At 42.6% G+C, this 21,462-nt stretch overlaps 1 protein-coding gene and 1 long non-coding RNA gene across 8 annotated transcripts in view; one reads left to right on the top strand and one right to left on the bottom strand.

Moving 5' to 3' along the window:
• The window catches only part of FOXN3 (forkhead box N3), a 333,675-nt gene that overhangs the window by 119,154 nt on the left and 193,059 nt on the right, over window positions 1–21,462 (bottom strand). The gene's annotated exons all lie outside the window — the stretch shown is intronic.
• The window catches only part of LOC115649867, a 33,751-nt gene continuing 33,411 nt past the window's right edge, over window positions 21,123–21,462 (top strand). Inside the window, exon 1 of the long non-coding RNA XR_003999953.1 lies at window positions 21,123–21,412. This is a non-coding gene — a long non-coding RNA (uncharacterized LOC115649867). The remainder of the gene's footprint in view (window positions 21,413–21,462) is intronic.

The following is a 21,462-nucleotide window of genomic DNA, read 5'->3' as shown; positions in this document are numbered from 1 at the left end:
GTGCAAATCAGCTGTTTCACGGCACAAGCGCTGGGAGCCAGGGGGCAAAAGCAGCCATGCTCTGTGCCCAGGGGAGGAGGCAGAGGCAGAGGCGAGCTGGAGGGCGGGTGCTGGTGGCAAAGAGATCCCACTGAGGTATGCAGCTTGGAGAATGACGTGATTTCTGATGCACCAGTTCCAAAGTCTGACAGCTTCCTGGCAAAGGGGAAGAGATCTTGCTCAGCCCTGTTTGTTTATATGAAAGACATTAGTGATGTTGTCTGACATCACTTGGATATGAAGTGAATGTATAAGTGAGAGAAAGGCTCTGCAAGACAGGTGGACTACTCTCAGTTCTAGTATACTGATGTGTACTCTGGCCTCCCGTGTCCAGGCGTATTATTCAGTGTGGTTGTTCAGGTGAGCACCTCAAACCAGAAGGGAAGCATCTGTTACTTGGGCGGCACTGGAGATGGGAGTGTTGAAGGGAATGCCTACTCTCACAGATGCTGTGCTCCATCTCAGAGGTGGAGCCCATCTTGTTGAGTGACGTGATCTTTGTTATTGCCAATGGTGGTTACTTTTCATGTGCATACCTTCCACAGTTATTGACTAATCCCTCTCTGAAACTCATTTCACACAACTTGTATCCAACAACTTGTAATGGCAAAAACTTCCGAGTAGTACCTTTTTCTTCTTTTCATCCCAGAGCATCTTTGCCGACACAGGGGAATGTACAGCATCACCATTCAACCCTGTTTATGGCTTGCTCCTCCATTAAGCCCGGCCTGGTTGTCTCTCTGCGTACAATATCCTACCATCTACTTGGTGGGTGGCCTCTAGAATGGATTGGCTTTGGTTGTGTATTATAATTTTCTTTGGCATCCTATAATCTGTTTGTCTTCTGCAGTGTTTCCATCACTATAAAGGACCAATCAGTAGCAAATGGAAAGAAATGTACTCTCTGTAATAAAGCCCTGGAGAAACCTATTCTTTAAAGTCAATGATTTAGATTACAGAGAATGATTATCTATTTGCTCAATAGTGGGGAAAAAACCAAACCCACACATACATCAAAACTTGTGCCCCGACTCTACATAACATCAGATCACAGATAGCAAGAAACTTTGCATTTCAGACATCAGCTATCTCAAGCTTACCTATCTTACTGAAACAATACTAATCAGTCATAAAATTAATGGGATTTCATCTTTTTACCATTAAAGAGGCAATTTATTGTGTATTCATTTACTACAGTGGTCCCCAAACTGTGGGGTGCACACCTTTAGGGGGCATGGAGGAACGTTCGGAGGGCGCAGTGGGGCCTGGGCCAGCCCCCATGAGGAGGATGGGGAGGGAGCACCCCATTCTGTCCGCAGCTCCACTCCAGCCCCAACGCCACCTCCAGCCGAGGCACCAGATGTGGCTCCTGCTCCCAGGGGGTGGGAGAGTGGACAGATTATATTACGGGCAAGAGGGAGCACAATATAAAAAGTTTGAGGATCACTGATTTACTACAACCAATTAAGCAGAATTATTTTCTTCTCATCACTTCATATGTATTGGAAGAAAATGGAAATAAACTGCCCTTTGCCATATGCCCTTTAAAAGTAAAATAAAATGAGAGTTAAGAGGTAGGCTCTCTTTCTTTTTCACAGTACCATATTTGGGACACTACTGGAATTTCCAAAATCAGTGCATTTTTTCAAGTGTTGAATGAGAAGGTAATAAGCATTAGCACTGAGAACACTGAACAATTCAGGCAGCCACCTATCTGTATTAGGGACCTTCTCCAAGCCTCACTGCAACCAGTACATGCAGTCAGACACTTTTTGAGATCCCACCGCTGTAATATAAGTCAGTACAAATTGTGCCTCAGCTGAGCCCAAGTTTTACAGTATGGAAATTATTCCCTAGCCACAACACGTCTTGGCGGATGGAAAGAACTGCCCTTGAAATTCCACCTCAGTTCATCCTTTCCATCTTTCAAACATCCCCCTACCCCATCTCCACCGCATTACTAAGAGATTTTATTACCCCAGACTGCCTATATTTGTTACAGTCTCTTCTCCTCCCACCCCCCACTTCCCTCTCCTGTGTTGAATCCTTATTCATTGTGCTTTAGAATGTTTATGGTCATTGTGTAGCACCTTTAACACCTCAACAGGGGGCTCTTTACAGCTAAATTTTTATTAAACAAAGTTGGCTTCTCCCACATATTGCACAAGAACAAGAGCTTAAAGTTTCTTGACCTGTACAAGTTCTCACTGTTTGCATTAAAACTCTGTTGACACCTTCCTGCCCCCCTGCCCCCACAGCACCTCCTGCACACCGCTAAAGAGCTGATCGTGGCAGGTGCTGGAGGTGCAGGGGACGAGCTGATCTGCAGGGCTGCCAAACACCTGCTAGTTTTTTCTGGAGCACCCACAGAGTTGGCACCTATAGTGTAGATATCCATCTAGTAATCACCATTAAGATAGTTCTTCCCAAGAAAGTGAGAAAGTTTAATACATCTTCCTTCATGAAGTACAATCTTGGCTTCTCTTAAGAAATCCAAGTAAACGTTTCTTTAAAAACAGCATGCCCTTTGATGGGCAGATAGCGTTCCTCCATGTTTGTTGTCTGTTTGGAAGCACTACAAATGCAACTGGGGATCAACTTAGGGTTTTTTGTGTATTTTTTTTTCTTTTAAGGATCTCAAAAGCAACAGGACATCGATCTCCCGCTTCAGTCCCTAAACTGGATTGTCTCACTGGCTTGAGCAAAACTGTTGAATTATTACCCTAACAAAAGAAAGGCGCTTTTAGGTCCTATAATCTCATTTCAAATCCTTTTACCCATTCCCTACCCTTTTTTGGCCTTGAAATTGCAATCCTCTTTTAGTAATCTCAGGACTAATTGGTGCCAGCACTCCAGTTTCTCTTGCTATTTCTTCCCCCTCTCTTTTGCATTGTTCAGGTGCTGAAAAAGGCAGCATGCCAGAGTTCAGTGCCCTTACAATGAATCTGTTCTTACAGAGTAACTGTTAATAATTAGCAGGAAGCATTTTGTCTTTAAATCTCACAGCTTGAGCAGCAAGATTTTGTAGAGCTAAAGAATCACTTAACTGTTGATACTGGGGTTCCAAAAAATTTAACCAGTGATCTGCATGCGCAGCACATACAGTGCTGAGTCGGGTGAGGGGCGCTGCATGCCTGTGCATTTTGCCCAGCCTCTGTGCACATATTCTTAGAATGGCTGAAGGAGATTAATGAAAACACACACATACATTGTTCTAAAGTTTGACTTGGTAATTAAGAAAATGGAAAGCAACATAAACTGTCCTAGAAACCTTTGAGAGTAGTAGACACAACACAGCTTAAAGGAATTATTGGTGTGACAGAATCTTAAGCAGTATGGGGAAGAGTCTTAATTTATTAAATATTTAGAGTTCAATTCCTGGTGAATATAAAAAAGAGCTTTTAAAAAACTGCTTTCTAGCCTTCAGCTAATGACTGTATTTGCGGGTAGGTGCCAAGAAGGAACAAGTGACTTCTGTCACTGAAGCCATATCAGAGGTGACCATTACCCAGTCAGCAACAGAACAGAATTAGCTTTTCTGCATTGGAAAACTCCCATCTACAAAGGCTGTCTTGGCCATTCACAGCCAATTTACATCTTTATCCCAGCTCTAAGTCAGAACTAAAGCCCTGCTACCTGACCAGAACTCAACAGAACCCAAATACAAATTGGGTCAGGTCGGGTAAGAAAACAAACGGATCCTCTCAGGCTTGGGTTGGCTCTCCTCCTCCCACCTGCAGGGTCAGCACTGCAGCAGCTATGTGCCCCGTCCTGTTGGCTGCTGCTGACTGAGTGAGTGTGCTGACTGAGCCGGAGTCACAGAGCCTCTCGTTCCACAGTGCACATGGCACAACAAGAGGTGGCGGGTCGCAAGAGCAGTGCATGCAGCCACCGCCACATGGATCCCACAGGCAGGAGGAGGAGGAGAGCTGGTGCATGAGTAGGAGATGGCAATGATTCTGGTTGGGGGGGGCGGAGGGGATGAGCGATCAGGTCATAACATGACTCAGCCCTCTTGGGCTTGGGTCTGGGTTGGGCCGAAATTTTTGGCCTGAGCAGACCTCTAGTCAGCACAACTGACTGACTTTCATGGGAGTTCTGGGAGACTAAGGGCTGCAGAATGGCACATTAAGAGTCTAAGCATAATTTTAGCTTTGAAATATAGGGCTCTATTGTGTCCAATCTCAGAATTGAAGGACAAAACAAGAATCTGGTGGATGGGTGAGTTAAGATAATCTCTGTAATGAGTTGATACTCACAGAAGGAGCCCCACAAGGTTCAAGTGCAACTCTTGCATTACACCTACAGACTCCCTGTACATCTCTAGGCAGGTAGGCTGAGGCTGAAATTGCAAACATTTAAAAACCCACCCAACCACCCCCCTACCGCTTACTTTCTCCTTCCATAGTATGGAACCCTAACACGGAGAGCTTCAGGCAGTAAGGAAAAGCCCCTGAAACTACAGCTCCTGCAGGAGCTTCACTGATAGTGAACCCGAAGGAGCCACTGCAGAGGCAAAGACCTGGAGAGCAGCTGCTTTAAAAAGGCAACACCAATGCTTTTGTGCAGGTAAGCCCTACTCACCCATATTTAACCACCCCAGCCCTCCTCCCCTCAAAGTAAAACTAGGAAACCCCCAAGAGAAATTTCTTCTCTCTATCCCCGTTCTCCAGTCTAGGAATAGATTGGAGAAAAAGTCAGTGTGTTTGAGTTGACACTGAAAAAATAAAAAAAAAGGACATTACATGTATTACAACAGCTGTCCACAATGGCACAAATGTGCCAGTACTGGCAATAGTGTAAGTTCTTGTGCAGAAAAGGTTTTCAGTTCCATACCCTGGAAGTCAGTTAGCTGAGTCTGAAGACACAGTGGTCAAACTGCAGGAGCCCTTTCTTCACTTGTGGTTTAGCACCAATTCAGCTATGTGCTTGGTAGTTCCTGCTGAAGATGGGTCAGAATTTTTTCTCTAAGTCTCTCAGGAACCAGCACATCAAGCTAAGAGTTAGTAGACTGCTTACCTCTTTCATACTCAGTTAAACTAACCGTTAAACAAATAAGGTTTAGGTTTATATACCAAATTTTTTACACCAAATCCACAACGGCCAACAATACATGCCCGTCAAAGAAAAGCACCTGTGTTTATAGAAGGGGCACCATCAATCTGTTTGTACCCTCAAGTTTATACAGGTCGTCTTGCAGTTGCAAGAGTGGGGGACAAAATCCAGCAATTTCCTCACTCCCCCTCATCTCCAAGCAGACACGCGGATAGGTTGATCAGATTCTACAGCAGCTGGACCTAAAATGCCTGAGTCCAGCTGTTTAACTGCTACTGTAATTCAGTCTGGAGTTGAAAGATATCAGAGTGTAGTACAGTCTGTTGTAACAACTGCCCTTAACCTGACAGAATTAAGTAAGAAGATGTGGCTTTCTGTCAGTGGTCCCTATGTAGATTCTGATCAACTGTTACTGGGTACTTTCACCACTGGGGGCCTCCTCCTGGCTGCTCCAGGGATTAGCTCCTTCCAGGTCTGATGCCCCATTCTGTTGCTTGTTTGCATCCCCACTGCCCAGTTCTCCTTATCTGGGCTCTGGGGTGTTCTCTCTTCATGGCTTGGCCCTCAAACCAGGTCACGTACAGCAACATTTTATAGAAACACTTCAATATTATATTTACAAGCAAAATCTGAAAAATAAACTCCCTGCTCCTGCAGCTTTGTTTGTTGTTAATTCCCTTAGACAATGATCTAACTTTAATTACTTGTTTTATTTATTTTGTCATCTCCTGAGAAAACTGGTTTTGCTTATCTTTCATATGCAAAGCAATTAACCAAACGGACACTTTCATATAGACTAAGTAGCAATTAAGAGAGAGACCTAAAATACTAGATTTAATAAACTGCTATGAATTTTGCTTGTGATTAGGCAGCTGGTAGAGGGGGACCACCAAAAACCACACACTTTCAGGAAAGACATATATAAATAAAGGTAATTTTTGTTGTCCACATTTTTGTCCTATTTGCTAATCCCGATTAAATCCAAGGTTAAAAAAAACAAAATAAAACCCTACATTCACTACTACAACTAAAAAGAAAACTAACACTAGAAATACTGTCATTTACTCTTCACAGAAGTATACATCCAGGACTAACTCCAGCCAATATCACCATACGTTTTAGCAACGTTGTCTGTACTGGACAATCAGTTTTTGCTAGTTCCCTGGGTGGCCACTTCCAGGTTTGATTCCCTCCCCCTCCCCTCCCCACCCACAACAATTTAGGCATATAGAGTAATAGATTTATTCTAAGGGACAAGAGAGACTATTACACAGGCCACTGAAACTCACCCAATAATTTCTGCAACAGGCCAATATCCTATCGTTCAAACTGAAGTTATCTTCTAGAAAGTACTCCAACTCTAACTCTAAGTGAATGGTGTATGTCAACAAAAACTAAACTTACTTTCATAGAGACAATCATATTATATCCAAAACCCACCAATAAATTAAATAGGTTTAATATGCAGAAAAACTGGAGGTAGTGATCAGATTTGTTTGTAGCTTTAGCCAGTAAAGTGGTATCTTGTGGATTTGATCCCAAATGCTAAACCAGGGGTCGGCAACCTTTCAGAAGTGCGGTGCCAAATCTTCATTTATTCACTCTAATTTAAGGTTTTGTGTGCCGGCAATACATTTTAATGTTTTTAGAAGGTCTCTCTATAAGTCTATATTATATAAATAAACTATTGTTGTATTTAAAGTAAATAAAGTTTTTAAAATATTTAAGAAGCTTCATTTAAAATAAAATTAAAATGCCGATCTTATCCGTTTAGTGTGATCCTTTTCCTTGCTGAGTTTTCCAATGTGCGCCACAGCAGGGAGTAGCTGAGGCCAGGAGCAGAGCCCCGGGCTGGCTGCCGGTACCCCAGGCCAGCAGTGGGCTGAATGGGGCTGGAAGTCTGGATACCGGCTGGCAGGGGGGCTGGTGGCTGGAATTCCAGATAGGCAGCAGGCTGAGACTCTCAGCCTGCCACTGGTCCTCCTCAGTCCACTGCTGATCTGAGGTTCCGGCAGGGGTAAAAGTAACTTAAATTTCTTACAGGTACTGTCATATTACAATCCCCCTCGAGGGAGGAGCTCAGGGGCTGGGATGTGTGTGGGGGAGCACTCAAAGAAAAGAAAAGGGTTGGGGTGCAAGGGGATCAGGGCAGGGGATGGGCATGTGGATGGTGCAGCAGTCAGGGCTGGGAGCATGGGGGTGTAGGAGTCAGGGTTGGGTGGGTGAGGGGTTCAGGGCAGGAGGTTGGGGAGTGTAGGGGGAAGTCCCGGGAAGACAGGGGCTTGGGGCTGGCCTGGGACAGTCCCGGTTGCGGCCGGGTTACCTGGATGGTGGATGAGTCCCTGCCCCATGCTGTTTCTTTTTCTGCCAAGGGAGCTGTGGGCCAGCTGTGTGGGGGCACTGCATCTGCAGGCAAATGGGGGGCGGCGGAAGAAGACCAGGGGATCGGCCAACCGGGGGGGGAGAGGGTATGTCCGGCTCTTCGGCGGCGGGGTCCCTCACTGAGGGAAGGACCAGCCGCCGAAGACTGAAGCAGCGGCAGTAGAGCTGCCGCAGATTGCGATTGTGGCTTTTTTTTCCCCCTGCTCTGGGAGGCAAAAACGCTGGAGCCGGCCCTGCAGAAGACCCTCTGGCCTGCCACTCCCTTCCCCCAGGGGCCGCAGGGACGGCACGAGCCTGCAGTGCCCTGATGTCCAGCCACAGTGGCAGGAGAGGGGCAGCAGGACAGGCTGGGACGCTGACACCTCCACTGTGCCTCCCACCGGCCCCTTTCACTTGTCTGACTGCCTGCTGCTTTGGCAGCCAGCGCCAGCCTGCAGGAAAGTTCCGGTAGTCAGCAGCCCCCCAGCTGGGAGTGCACCACACGCTGCGCCCCAGCATCAGCCGGCTCTGGGTTCTGGCTGGGTTTCCATTCCGGCTGCTGTCCCTTTGCCAGCCGGGATCTCAGACGCCGGCCTGCTCAGCCCACTGCCGGCCTGCGGTTCCGTTCACCCAGGCTGGCGGCGGGCTGAGTGGGGCCGGCGGCTGGGACCTCAGCATGCCATTAAAAACCGGCTCGCGTGCCACCGTTGGCATGCGTGCTGTAGGTTGCCGACCCCTGTGCCACGCTAACCAATAAATGTTGCTACCCAGTTGCTTTATCAGAGTGCAAAAGCATAATTTAGGGCAATTGTCCCCTTTTATGAATAAACTCTATGTAGCAATCTTAAAGGTTTCCAAACAAATGATGTTTTACATGTGGGGCGGGGCGGGGAGTGGGAATGGAGGGGACAAAAACCAAACCAAACTGAAAATTACCATCACATTGCAGCAAGCCTACCAAGAAGTATTTACATTTTTTTATTAGAGAGAGGCATGGGCTGTGACATGTTGAAAATTTTAAAGCTAGTCCTAACTAGTTAAGATACGTAATTCAGGAGTACATCTAAGTGTAAAAAGAAGGTTTTGGTGATTTAAAAAAATGGACCAGATACTGGTTGAACCAGAAAAGAAAAAGAAAAAAATTTCTTATGAAATTTTCTCCATACCTCTGCTTGAGTAGACTAGGCCGTTAAACTGGAGAAAGTAGTGTAAATTAAAAGTTCTGGAGCAAATCGGGTTTCCTTAACTTCCCCTAGGAAAAAAATATATTCATAGTCTAACAGTTCTCACTATTAGGAGCAAAGTCAGAAGAATTATTCACTACAAAAGGCTTATTCAAATTTAGCCTCTTTTTCTGTTCACAGATTATCCGTGAACGAAGTGAGTTTTACTAATTTGTTTGCTAATCAAATGGGTTATGCAAACATACTTCAGCCTACGGGTTTCTTGTAAACTATTCACCATGACTACAGCTTCAAATATTTGCTGTTTTGCACTGTACGTAAGTCAGTCACTTTCACCACACAGTACAATTTTTGCTCTCTACTCACAAAAGGCAGCGTTTTAGAGAGGGCCACATGAACATATCCGGCACAAACATTCAGATGAAGATATATTGCACAAGTATTCTTGTAAAATGTTCTCGGGAACAAATGTTTGCTCAGCAGAATGTTCATGGAAAGCCAATAAAAGGAAACACCGGTAACAGAGAACAAAGGAATATAGGAACATAAGAATATCCAGACTGGATCAGACCAGTCTATATATTCCAGTATCCTGTCTCTCAGTGGCTGGCACCAGGTGGTTCAGACGAAGGCACAAAACCCTCACCATAGTTAGACATGGGCTAATCCAGAGGTTCTCACAAAAAAAAAAATTGATGGCCTCAGAGTGCAGCCACAAACTCTTGCTGGTGGCTGCTCTGACACTTTTTCCTAGAATACTTAATTAACTTTAGGAAAAACAAATAAATATACACATCCAAATCACTGCAATTTATATAAGTATTTTTGTTTGGTTTTTGTTTTGAAGACTCAATTAAAAATAATGCACACTTATCTCTATTCTTTACTAGACCTAAACAGCATAGTTTAACTTCTGTTATTTGGGGGGATTTAACCAGAGCTGAACAGGGACGGCTTTACAGGGGGCTACTGCCCACAGTCCAGTGGTCGGTGGGGGGTGCTGTGGTCAAGAGGCAAGGAGCAAGGAGGGCCTAGGGTGTAAGGCTGCAGAAGGGAGGATGGAGCATTGGGGGTGGGGCAACGAAGGGGTGGGTGGGGAGCCCCACCCTAAGGCTGAAGCTTACAGCCCCACAACTGGGTCCCAACATCCCACCACTGAAACCCAAGGCTAGGCTCCACCACCCCCCAGGAAGGTGGACTGGGAACCCACCAGCCACCTGCATTCCTCTGGCATTGTGCTTCATGTGTCTTCAGAGGCGGGGCAGGGTGCCAACCCCTGCTGGCAGCACCAGCAAACACCACGGCAGTGCATCCAGGAGCAATAGAGAGGGGAGGGGCTGCTGCTTTTCCCCCTCCCCGCCACAATCACCACACAGAGAGCTGTCGTGGCTGAAAAAAAAAAAAAAACCCCTGCTGGGCTAATCTGCCCTCATTTTAGGTCACATCCTCATCTCTAATATTTAGCGATCTTGTCTCAATCCTGAAATATGAGGTTTAATATTCCTTCCAAAATGTCAGTAGTAACTATTACAATTCTAGATATTCTGTAGTTTATCCATACCAAGACAAAATACTTTTTTCAATCTTGCTAATTTCTTGGCCTCAATAATTCCCAGTGGTAGCAAATTCCACAGTCTTAGGACACACATGGCACAGAAAAGTTCAGTTTTGAATTGTCCACCTTTAATTTTATTCAAAAAATATCATCAGACTTTTATAAAGCACTTATCAGGCCATGTAGACAACCCTCCTCTCACCACCATTTTTCTTCCAAATAAAATTCTGGCAAAATCAACACAATTTTGCAATACTTTTTTTATTTCAATGGAAAGTGATTTTGTCGCAGTTTTTCCAACCAGCCGTAATTGTGAAATACAGAAGGGCCATCTTAATGTTATATGATGCATCTATTAGTATTATCTGTATTTCTATAAAAAGGTCTCTAGAAGCCTCACTCATGGACCAGGACCTCACTGTGCTAGGTGCTGTACAAAGACCTTCCAGCCACCACAGGGAAAATAATTATTAACCCTAAAGATTGGATAAGATACACATGCAGATACCACTATGATGAAGGACTTTATAAAAACCTTTACAGAGACAATCAGTAATAATTTAATTACAACCTACTTTCTTCAAATTTAGCGTAAGCACAAGTTTCTAAGGAAGTTTCGCTAAGAGAAAAGCCACTCTTGAGCTACTCAGCCAAAATCATCAGACAACTAAAATCCAAATAAAGGATAAAAAACAAACAAACAAAAAAACCCCACTCTCTGCAACTTGAGAAAGTCTGGACCATTTTTCAAAAATTGCAGAATGGATTCTTTTTGTCTTAAGAGTACACCTAGCACTTTCCATGCCAAACCAAGTTCTGCTAGACGAAAACATACAGAGGGCTAAAAACAGAGATTGTAATGCAAAGGTTCTCAAACTGGGGGTCAGGACCCCTCGGGGGGTCACGAGGTTTTTACATGGGAGTCATGAGCTGTCAGCCTCCATCCCAAATCCTGCTTTGCCTCCAGCATTTATTATAGTGTTAAATATATAAGAAAGTTATTTTAATTTATAAGGGGGGGTCGGACTCTGAGGCTTGCTATGTGAAAGGGGTCACCAGTACAAACGTTTGAGAAGAACTGTTGTAATAGATTCTGTTTTCAACCCTAATTATGGACAAACTACCATCTATGTGTAATATTCAGTAGCCAGACCCACTATAATATTTACAATGTAAAGACTCTCGAGTATTGAGATGACTGTCTTACTTTATTCAAACACTGAACACAGAGGGCCATTAGAGCTTCAGAACCAAATGTACAGAATTGTCATCCTAGGGAGAAAGGATATATTTTATTGCATCAAATGGTTATTCATATATTTGAAGTTTCCAGTGCTTCTAAAGGGCTCCATGTAATGTGTAAAAGGGAGAAGTGGGTCTATATGTTTTATAAACTTTTTCTACCTAGAAATACTTGATGTATCTTTCTTTAAAAACTTTCATATATTAAAATACAAACATTTAGATAAAGAGGAATATTGTACTACAAAAATACCTAAATTTTACAAGAAAACAAACCTCACAGACTGTAGTATTCTCACTTTAAGATTTTCAGAATAGTTGGAGCTATATTTATTCCAAATAAGCCTTAAAGATTAAGGCTATATTAGAGAATAAATGAAATTTAACTCCATAGCTGCAACTAACAGATCTGAAGGAAAGCTATTTTGATGGATCTTCTGCTTGGAAAAGTACTGCTAGGACAACAAAGTATTTGTTATAAGAAGACTATAAATGGAAGGGTGACAAAAAGCCTCAGCATAGTGCAAAGAGAAGTTAGTTAACTGACTGAAGGATCTAATGGATCTATGTAGATGTTTACCTCTTGTACATACTGTTGGTCAAATTCAGACCTGATGGAAGTAGGCTTATTTCCCATGGAAGTGGCTGGGTCAAATTCAGCAGTAACATCACTTGTAGTGTGGGTCAGTCATACAATAGGTGTTAGTGGTAAATTTGCATGGCCTACACCAATCTCCCATTTGGTTGATGTGAAAACAAACAAGTACAACTTACATTCTCCAAGGTATGAGAGCACAGAGCAGAAGACAGCAACTATAAGGTGTAACAGAGCAGTGGTTCTCAACCAGAGGTACATGTACACCTGGGGATACCCTGAGATCTTCCAGGGGGTACTTCAACTCATTGAGATAGTTGCCTAGTTTTATAATAGGCTATATAAAAAGCACTAGTGAAGTCAGTACGAACTAAAATTTCATACAGATAATGATTTGTTTATACTGCTCTATATGCTATACACTGAAATGTAAGTACAATATTTATATTCCAATTGATTTTATAATTATATGACAAACATGAGAACGTAAATAATTTGTCAGTAATAGTGTGCTGTGATATGTATATTTTTATGTCAGATTCTGTAAGCAAGTAGTTCTTAAGTGAGATGAAACTTAGAGGTATGCAAGACAAATCAGACTCCTGAAAGGGGTACAGTAGTCTGGAAAGGTTGAAAGTGACTGTAATAGAGTATCAGAGGGGTAGCCGTGTTAGTCCCACTACATGCATTCGACGAAGTGGGTATTCACCCACGAAAGCTCATGCTCCAAAATGTCTGTTAGTCTATAAGGTGCCACAGGACTCTTTGCTGCTTGTAATAGAGTAACCCTTCTGAGTTTGTTACAATTGTTTTGGCAACATCCAAAGTTATTCTTCCATGATGCAGTGTTCACAGTCTAGGTATAAACTGCATATTAGCAATTGCTCTATTTTCCTTATTAGAGTTGTAATAGTCAGCTGTTGTTATAGCAGTGCCCTGACATTCCCAAATCAGTCCCAGGGGCCCACTGTGCTAAGCACTAAACATACATAAGATGTAATAAACTCTTTGGGCAAGGGCAATCTTTCAATCTCAACAAGAATAAGACAACAGGTAAGCATATAATACTATGGAGGTAGCAAGAGAAGACTGACAGCAATAGGAACACAAGGTTGCATGTATTTGCCTAGAGTATAATGTGGAGACTTTAGATAGTTTATTATTTTTAAGTTCAAATGAACTAGCAATATAAAGATACACTAACAGGCCACTAGCTGTTCACTACGGGGGCTCAAGTGATGTGGGTCTTGCTAGCTAATTATTTTATTAAAATGTACACATTCCAGGAACTGTAACCGTTTCTATATTAACATGCTTAATATAAGTTAAAACAAACTTTAGTTTTGTTATAAAAACTGGAAAATTAAGCATCTGTATATTTAGCACTCTGACCAGTTGCCACTTTGTTTTATGAGCCAGCAACCAACAATATGTTGTATATTAAATGAAATAGTACCTGCTTTTATGAGTGAACGCAAGCATGCTGTGGTCAGTTTGTTCATTAAGGAAGGGGTGTTTATATAGGAGAATATTGACACTAAATTATAATTATTTGCTGAGGAAAAACTTTAAACACAACACATGGCATCAAAAAAAATCCTGGCTTCTCTTAATCATATGCTTATAATAGTAAACCTCTCCCCAAATGGATATTAGACAATACACTCCTTTCAGGCCGCATGCCCCTCACTGAGTGTTTTTAATACAATGAGCTCCAAACATATTGTTAGTTGCAGTGAAAGTGATCCTTTGTACTTGGATTATTACATGCAATTTGTAAAATACTTGCACTCAAAGCAAATTATTTGTTAAAATAGCAGTATTTGCAGAGCCAAGCCATTTTAATCAGAAACATCAATATTAAAAGACACCTACTGGAGGAGCGATTACAAATTCTAAAGTTGTTTGTTACATTTTCCAGAGAAGTAAATAGCAATAGGAGGAAAACAATTTTGTTCAAAACAAAATATAAACACTACTACACAAAATAAGTCAATGGGACTACTCAGCACCTAAAGTCAAGCATATGTATAAAAGTCTTTGCTGACTGGGGCTCCAATACCTGCTATGTCAGCAGAGAGCAGCTCTGTAGGAAAGGTGGGGCGATTTTACATAATTATTTTTCACATCAGAATCTCTTTAAACAGATGAAGACTATCCATCAGTCATGGTACAGGTAGAGCGTGGGAGTGCAAAAGCCTTGTTCAGAGTAACACAGTCTATCCGTATATTTGAAGAATTTTCCCCACTCCAGTCATGCAGCAGCTTAGAAGAGGATGCACCACCATTTGCCACCAATTTAGCAAGTACAAATTAGTCACTGGGCAGATTGCAATGAATTTTTTTTTTAAAGTTACTTCTTATCCCACAAGTCTTATACTCTGTTTTCTGTGACTACATAAACCTTATAGTGCTATATCCATTTATTCTAAAAGGATAAACCTCATCTTACAGAGAATCTTAACCTTTATTCTTTTTATACAGAGACTGTATTAGTTTTAGAAAAATATATTTAGTTAATAGCATTTTCCTCCCTATCTCCCCAGACGTCAAGAATAACGGAGAGCTGACCTGATACAACACACACAAGGAAAAAAAAAAAATCCACCGCAGATTTACTCAAAGCATTAACAGAAGTAGTAATCACACCTATAATTCACTACAGAGTACGAAGACAGAAGTAGCAACATACACGATGACGACGAAATATCAGAGCATTTACTTACAGAAGCTACTGTTAACAGAGTTTGTGTCTATAAAAATATATTCAAGGTTGCTACTACAACAAAAACTTTAAATATATTAAAAGATAACAGATTTTAAACCTTAGACTAAAGTGAACTCCCCAACCCACAGGAGAGAATCATAGAAATGTAGGGCTGAAAGGGACCCTGGGATGTCATCAAGTTCAGCCCCCTGCGCTGATACAGGACCAAATAAACCCAGACCATCTATGCCAGGTCTTTGTCCAAACTGTTCTTAAAAACCTGCAATGATGGGGATTCTACATCCTCCACTAGAATTATATTCCAGATTTTAAATGCTCTTATAGTTAGAAAGTTTGTCGTAGTATCTAACCCAAATCTTCCCCACTGCAGATGAAGACCATTACTTCTTGTCCTGCCTTCAGTGGACACGGAAAATAATTGATCACTGCCCTCTTTATAACAGCCCTGCACATATTTGAAGACTGATCAGGTCTCCTCTTCAAGGGTTTTTTCCTCACTTTTTAACCTTTCCTCATAGGTCAGGTTTTCTATACCTTTTAGCATTGTTGCTCTCCTCTGGATTCTTACCAATTTATCCACAACTTTCCTGAACTGGATACAGTGTCCCAGCTGAGGCTTCACGAGTGCTGAGTACAGTGGACATTTACCTCCTGTGTCTTACATATGACACTCCTGCTAACACATCTCAAAACATTGGCCTTTTGTGGACTGAGTTGTGCACCTCATTTTTGCTTCCTAAGTGTAGCACTTTGCATGTGTCTTTACTGAATTTGATGTTGTTGATTTGAGACCAGTTCTCCAATTTGTCAAGATCATTTTTAATTCTAATCCTGTTTACCAAAGTGCTTGAAACCCCTCAGCTTGGTGTCTGCCACAAATTTTATAAGCATACTCTCCACTTGTTTATCTAAGTCATTAATGAAAACAGCAAACAGTACTAGACCCAGAACTAACCCCTGAAGGATCCTACTAGATTCGCCTTCCCCATTTGATAGCCAACTATTGATAACTACTCTTTGAGCATAGTCTTTCAACCAGTCTTGCACTCGTTTTATACAAATTTCATCTAGACCATATTTCCTTAGTTTGCTTATGAAAATGTCATATAAGACTGCATCAAAAGCCTTAATAAAAATCAAGATGTGTCAGGTCTACTGCTTCCTCGCTATCCACTAGGCCAGTACCCTGTCAAAGAAGGAAATTAGATTGCTTTGACATGATTCGTTTTTTACCGGCAGGCAGCAGCGTGCCATTAAAAATCCTGCCCACGCTGGTCCGGCCCGCTCTTCTCCGCCCACTGCTCCCCCTGCCCCCGCTCCCCGCGGAGGCAGGAGGCAAGGAGCAGAAGCTTGGTCCTGCCGGCTCCCCTGCCTCTTTCTGAAGTGTGCTGGGTTCCTGCCCCTCCTCTGCCTCTCCCTCTCTTCTGGCTGACTGATCAGCTGATGGCCCTTGCAAGGGAGGGGGTTGGGAAGGAGCAGAGTCAGCATGCTTATTGCTCCTGGCGGAGGCAGAGAAGCAGTGGAGGCAGGGACTTGGGGAAGAGGGATGGTGGAATAGGGGCATATCCCCTCCAGCCCTCTGCCCTGACCCGACCTGCCCCCACACATACACCCAGCCCTCTGCCCTGAGCCCCGCACACCCTCTAGGCCCATGCCCTGAGCCCCGCATACACCCCAGGCCCCTGCCCTGAGCCCTGTACCCCCTCATACACACCCAGCCCTCTGCTCGACTCCTTCACACTCCCCCATGACCCGAGCCCCAACTCTGGCACCCACACACATACCCAGCCCTCTGCCCTGACTCTTGCACACACACCCCAACATACCCAGCCCCCCCACCCCATGCACCCCCCCACATCCTGACTCTTGCACCCTTCACATCCTCACCCCCACCCAGAGCACCAAAGGGGAGCTCCTGCACCCCCCCCATTCCCACCTGCACCCCTCGCACCAAATGGGAGCTGCCTAGGTAAGGGCCCCACACCCAAACCTCCTGCTCCAACCCTGAGGCCACCCCCTCCATTCTAGCTCCTGGCCAGACCCTTCACCCCCAGCCCTGTGCTCAGTGCACTCCCACCCTCAGCTCAGTGCAGAGAGAGGAAGATACTGGACCAGAACCAGGGAGAAGGTAGGTACCCGCTGTATGTGGGCAGGGCTGGGACCCCAGACCGGCAGTGGACTGAGCGAGTCTGGCAGCCGGGATTCCGGCTGGCAGGAGCTGGCGGATGGAACCCCTAAGCAGCAGTGGGCTGAGCCGCTCAGCCCATTGCCGGTCTGGGGTCCTGGCCTCTGGCCCCGCACAGCCTGCTGCCGGTCTGGGGTTCTGGCTGCCGGACCCTTGCCAGCCAGGGTCCTGGCTGCAGGACCCGCTCAGCCCACTGCTGACCTAGGTGAACAGAACCCCAGACCAGCAGCAGGCTGAGTGGGCTGGCGGTGTAAGATCAACATTTTAATTTAATTTTAAATGATGCTTTGTAAACATTTTGAAAACTTTGTTTATTTTACAATACAACAATAGTTTAGTTATATAATATATAGACTTATAGAGAGAGACCTTCTAGAAAACATTAAAATGTATTACCGGCATGCAAAACCTTAAATTAAAGTAAATAAATGAAGACTCGGCACAGCACTTCTGAAAGGTTGCCAACCCCTGCTGTGGACTCTGGTATCCCTGCAATGGACAGACACTATAGCTGTTACCTGTATTAATGTCATCTGCATATATTGATGGGTGCACACCGTAACACTGGATCCGAAAAGCCCAAAACTTTATAGAAATTTGGCTTCAAACTTCATGGCTTAGGTCATTTTTCTCATCCTGAATGATATTATTTTAACACTGAGCCAATCATCTAACTGCGTGGGTTCACTTTATAGCTCCTGTACTAGGTAGTATTATGTACCACGACTTTAACACAGGACATTCTATTGCAAAACAAAGCCAGCTCTTAAAATGCCTAGTTCTCTTTAGAAGAATATTTCACAGATTTATGTGGTGGTGGATAAGCTTCTGGTTGAAGAGGTGTTACGATGCATTCTCTCCACCCCAAGTATAGACAATGAATCTCCCTGCTCTATTTGTCTCCAAGCCTCTTATGGAGATACCAAATGGTCTGTCATATATTTGTTCCTTTGCAACATCCAAGAGACAAGCACTGGGTCAATTTGCCTCTGAGGGATCTTGCCAACTAAACTTGTAATTCCTTCTATTAATCCACTCCCCACAAGGCACTTTAATATAGGTTAAGTAAATCATTCCAGATGTATTTTATTAATTTCAGGCAGCATAAATTTCTCTTTATACAGGGCTGCAGTTGCCCAAAGTTTATGGGCTGCCATGGAGCTTGGCTACATGTGGCCTTTGATAATTTTCCAAGGTGCCACTTTAGTCAAGTGATGTTGCAGGTGAGGATTGATACTTTTTAAAAAGATTTCTCACAAGTGTAAAGATTTATGCAAGATTTTCTCCCCCTTGCGCATCTAAATGTTTTAGCTGTACACTGAATATTCAGACTTCATATACATACACAGCTAATGTAATTAACAATCTCCTATTTTGACTAGAATTATGTGATTACCAGTATATGGTTAAACTAATTCAGCATTCAATGATGTCCCAAAATTCAGCCTTGTATTGTTCTTAAATCATAAGGCCATAACAAATTCACAATAGCAAGAGTGGTAATAAATGTGGTAAGAGACCGCAAAAAGATTAAGTTCTTCTTAAGCCGTGAGGTAGTTTAACTACTGAAGTACTTCACTGCTAAAAAGAACAATGAGAAGGTTTGGATATTTCAGTGAGGGAAACGGGAGGTGAAACTCTTTTTTCTTTGAAAGGCTTTTACACCGTATTGAAGTACATTACTTGTTTATAATGCAATCTTAAGATGAAACCAGGAGAACCTAATGCTGTAGTAAAAGGGTCAACAGCACATGAACTGTAAAAGCTTAAATTTCATTGTGTTCAAAAGGAAAGAAAGTCTTCCTTTGAGTTACTGGATCTGAACATACGGTAATATTATAATCCTTCTTCCTTCTCCCCTCCCCTCCCACACCCATTTAGCATATCAGCTTGGAAATGATCCAGATATAAACTAACATCAACAGAAGAAATCATGCTCTCAAAGTAAATTCTAAAAGTGTTACACACACACACACACACACACACACACACACACACACACACACACACACACGGCAGCTATAAAGCCAAATTCTTGTGTATTGTCACAAAGAAAAAAAGAAAAAAAAAAAAGCACCAAGTCAAGGTGGGGAGTACAACTTTCTTGCCCTGATCCTGATGCTGATCTGTATGTTTATTTAGCAGCAAGCTGTTTGTTACAGGTCAGAATGGCTTGTCTCAGACCCAAGTGACAGAAGAGCATTAATAGGTTTGTACAGTGTAGGGGGATCCTAGCCACATTCCCTTTCTAATAATCACATCCCTGTACCTGCTACCCTGGCAGCAAGCAAGGTGCGTGCTACACAAACCTTGGATTTGCTGTACACTAGTGCAAGATTACCTTTATAACTGTGGAGATTCTTTTATGAACAAGTTAGGACTTGTCTAAAGGAGGGGAAATTGCACTGGTGTAGCTACAGTAGCGTAGTCACACCAGTGCAAATTTTCCTAATCTAGACAAGTTCTTAGTCAGCTCCAGCAGCCAACATATACCAGTGGAGCAGCATAAAACTGTCAATACACCTGAGGATCTGTTTCATAGATTTGAAGGGAAGACTGACTTTAATAAGAGTTAGATATACATATTATGATTTCAATTATATTGAGGAGGAGGTCATACTGAAGTTCAAGAAAAACAATAACTTGAAACTGCAAATGTCTTATTTCTGAGAAAGTCTGCACTGGGGAGAATAAAACCTTTCTGGGAGTAGTGCTCTGCAAATTGATAATTAGCACTTTCTGAAAAACCTGTCAAACTATCCCAAACAGCATTCTCTGCCAATGGGATTAACATGAATCAACAAGCCCCTACAACTGCACTGGATGAAGAATTCTGTGTGTTAAAATTTTACTTTTCCATAGAATCTTATTTAAATGTCTAACACGTCTGCATAGATTACCCTCTGTTTCTACTATTTACAAATATATTAATGAAGTCATTAGGCTTCTCAGGTCTATAAAGAAAGCTTATTTGAATATTTATTTAACTGCCATTCTAATGTAACCATCTAAATTACTTATCTGTCAGTATACAGGGTGGTGAATGCTTTTGATAAAAGGTCAAGGGGACACAGGAAAAGTGAAAAACCTCTTTCACTGTGAAGGTGGTGTGGGAATGCAGAACAGATACTTACAGCTCCAATGTTAACCTTAAGGTACTCTAACAAGCACTGGGTCCCTTCACTTCAGTTTTACCATTTTTACTCCATTGCTTTAGAAAATCCCACATTGTATTTGATCTCCTAAAGCTACATGACCTCAAGCGGTCAGCTCATATAATGATTCTGCTGATTTATATGAAAACAGCCAAAAACAGGTACAATATCATTTTTTTAAAAACAAAAGTTTTAAGCCAACTGTAGTTGCTATGTAGGGTTATGTTACCAAGGCAACAGCGTACTAATGGCCTGTCCTTTTGCCAGGCAGCAAACAGCCTTGTGATGCAAGTGCACCTGTCTCAGCTATGCGTTGCTATGGAGACATTCTAGTTACTATGGTTACCATCACGCTAATCGCCTAGCAAGGGCAGACATACAGCAGTCTCCTGTGAAAGCCCAGCTGTTCCTCCCAATCTCTGAGTGAAGATTGATTGTCTGGCCATGTGATGGAATGCACTGCTCAGCAGAGATGCACAAGAATTTCATTAACATTACTTGAAACAAATCACTTCGTGCATCGCCACCTTCTTGCAGGACAAATATTAGACTCATATTTTTAAAAGAGTATGCTGAAAAGATAAAAACCACCAAAATCACTCATTAATCCAGAGTGCTAGTAGCAGGCATTCTTCTAAAGTCAGACAAAAAATCCTGTTGATTTTATGGGGTTTAATACAAGCATTTCACGAGATCCTAGTGACAAAAAGGTATTTCTGATCAAACCAAGATTTGCTAGAACATTTTAAAATGTAGATTCTATATTAGCAGTTAAAAGGAAGTAGATCTATTGAGAACCAGATATTTACTTCTCTCCTTTGTGGGTCACAATCTTAAATGCTCTCTCCTAGCAGCTAACATTTCACTTCTAAGCAATGGTCAGATAAACACACCTATTTTATTACTATGTGAGAATGAAAGCCCCTATTGTTCTCCACTGAACAGCTTTGAGATAAATACAAGCACACACACTCACCTACAGAGCATATAGTAACCACAACAAAAAGAGGTTTAAATCACCAGATGTAGAGTTTACATGGAGACTTGACAGTTGCATTGGCAACACAGTCTTAAAAGACTACTCAGTCAAGCTCAAGAGAAAAATAATTCACTAGCACACTGCTTGCTAGAGTCAGATATTTTTATCTACTGAAACAGGACAAACTGATATTTTAAAGCTTTCCATTTCCTTTTGCATGTGTTCATTTTGCTTTTGCTGAGAAATGTTATAAATTAGCCATGGAAACACTCCTCCTCCTAGTCTATGGATTTATTAGGATCAACATGTTGCCATCATCCAAGAGATCAAGGGGGTAAGGAATACTGTAGATTAAGTAAAGGATTTGACCATTATACTTCAATA

The sequence above is a fragment of the Gopherus evgoodei genome, chromosome 4 (assembly GCF_007399415.2).
Source record: "Gopherus evgoodei ecotype Sinaloan lineage chromosome 4, rGopEvg1_v1.p, whole genome shotgun sequence".
NCBI classification, from domain to species: domain Eukaryota; kingdom Metazoa; phylum Chordata; order Testudines; family Testudinidae; genus Gopherus; species Gopherus evgoodei.
This window is presented reverse-complemented; position numbering and strand designations above follow the sequence as displayed.